This window comes from Oratosquilla oratoria, chromosome 5 (assembly GCF_046742065.1).
Source record: "Oratosquilla oratoria isolate Oo_2021 chromosome 5, ASM4674206v1, whole genome shotgun sequence".
NCBI lineage: Eukaryota > Metazoa > Arthropoda > Malacostraca > Stomatopoda > Squillidae > Oratosquilla > Oratosquilla oratoria.
In genome coordinates, this window is record NC_134781.1 from 1,327,501 (window position 1) to 1,330,000 (window position 2,500).

A 2,500-nucleotide genomic window follows, 5' to 3' on the forward strand; every position below is an offset into this window, starting at 1 on the left:
TGACAATGCTTCTCCTTCTCCTTCTCCTCCTCCTCCTCCTCCTCCTCTTCCTCCTCTGCCCTTGCAGTCCGGAAAGAGGCTCTAAGAAGCCCACCCTTGTTCGAATAATGTCCTTCTTCTCCCTCGAATACATCTCCCTCGAGTGTCCTCTCCTTGCCCTCCAGCCCCGTCCTCTCGCCCTCCAACCTCACTCCCTCCCTTCTGTGCCTCTCCCTAACCCCCACTGCCCCACGGTGACGCTCCTCCTGTTCCTCCACTTCTTCCCCATCCTCTGACTCCTCACACCACCTCCGTCTCCTCTTCTATCACCACGACCACCACCTCTATCTCCACCACCTCTATCTCCACCACCTCCTCCTCCAAATCCTCCACTACCTCCTCCTCCTCCAAATCCTCCACCACCTCCTCCTCCTCCTCCAAATACTCCACCACCTCCCCCATTAACATCACCACCACCACTTCCACCACCAACACCTGCTCCATCTCTTTCCCTCCGACTCTGCCCTTCTTCTCTCCCTCCTCCTCTTCCTTCTGCTCCCGTTCGCCCCTTGGGTCTGCCGAAAGCGAGACGCGAACGATCCATTCTTCCGCTCTGTGATTGTCTTTCGATTTGGGTCTTCGTCCACTTGGGTTCCTCCTCTGGTCATGCTGCCATACTCCTCTCCGGCTGACAAGTATCCTCTTCCTCATCTTTTTTCTCTTTCTCTATTTTTCTTTCTCAATATATATATATATATATATATATATATATATATATATATATATATGTGTGTGTGTGTGTGTGTGTGTGTGTGTGTGTGTGTGTGTGTGTGTGTGTGTGTGTGTGTGTGTGTGTGTGTGTGTGTGTGTGTGTGTGTGTGTGTGTGTGTGTGTGTGTGTGTGTGTGTGTGTGTGTGTGTGTGTGTGTGTGTGTGTGTGTGTGTGTGTGTGTGTGTGTGTGTGTGACAGAGAGAGAGAGAGAGAGAGAGAGAGAGAGATACAAAGCTTCACCCCTTAAAAATAGACGAAGAGGAGTATCCGTTTTCCAGCTGCTATGCTTGACTACCTTCAATCAACACCTTCTATCTGGTATTCTATATAGTTTCCCTCTATTTCTTTTTCCTGTCGAGGGGTCCTGTGTACACACATATGAGAGTAAGGGGTCGGTACCCAGAGGGGGAGTGTTAAAAACACGCGTGTTAACCTTTTAAAATTTTGTGGCAAACTTTTTTAAGTCTCTGTTGTTTCTGTTCAAGGAAGAGACCTGGCACAGGAAGTGAAGATGTTAAACAATCCTTGGAAATTATTATCATCCTCCTTTTCTTAGGAGTGATTTTTTTTATCCTTCTGTTTCTCCCTCCTTCCTGTTTCTTCCTCTCTCCTGTTTCTCCCTCACTTCTGTTTCTCCCTCCCTCCTGTTTCTCCCTTACTCCTGTCTCTCCCTCACTCCTGTTTCTCCCTCACTCCTGTTTCTCCCTCCCTCCTGTTTCTCCCTTACTCCTGTTTCTCCCTCCATTCTGTTTCTCCCTCTCTCCTGTTTCTCCCTCACTCCTGTTTCTCCCTTACTCCTGTTTCTTCCTCTCTCCTGTTTCTCCCTTACTCCTGTTTCTTCCTCTCTCCTGTTTCTCTCTCGCTCCTGTTTCTCGCTCACTCCTCTTTCTCCCTCCTTCATGTCTCTCCCTCACTCCTGTCTCTCCCTCACTCCTGTTCCATTCTCTCTCCTGTTCCATTCTCTCTCCTGTTTCCCCCTTCCTCCTATTTCTCTCTCCCTCCTGTTTCCCCTTCCCTCCTGTTTCTTCCATGTCCTTCCTCCTTTTCCCCTCACCTCTGCTCACTCCACCCACTTCTTGTCTTTCATTCAGACATTTTTCTTTGTATATGTTTCCGTGTCTTCTCACTCGCCTCACTTGTCCTCCCTCCCTCCCTCCCCTCTCCCTCCCTCCTTTCTTTCCCTCCCCCTCCTTTCTTCTCCTTCCCTCACCTCCATCTGACCTCCCAATATGCGACCGGCCTTGCCTTTTGTGCCTCTGAATAGCCAACACCCAAATTCCATCGCCGTCTTTCCTTTCCTTCTCTTGATACACATATCTTTGCTCGGCCCGGCCCGCGTCATCTTTCTCTTTATTAAGCATTCCTACACTTCCTACCTCCTTCCTCCTCTTCCTTCCGGAACAGGTTACTCCAGCTTCTGGGGGACCTCTTTTTTGCCCCCAGACGTACTTAACTCCCACCACCTAATCCCCCCACCTAATCCCCCCCACCTGACCCCCTTCCACGCCGTGAAACTATGTCGTGTACTTCTGTGTGGGTCAACTTGACTTTCACCTTCCAATAGACCTTCCTTTATATATATATATTTTTCCGTCTCATTTCTGCTCGACATTCATTGAGTGATTTTCCTTCTCATTGCCACTTGGGATATGATGCCACCTCAGGACTACGTAAGACCGAGGATGACCTATGGTCGTGGACGACTCAAGGTCGATGAGGACCCAGGGTCGAGGACGACCAAGAATGAGGA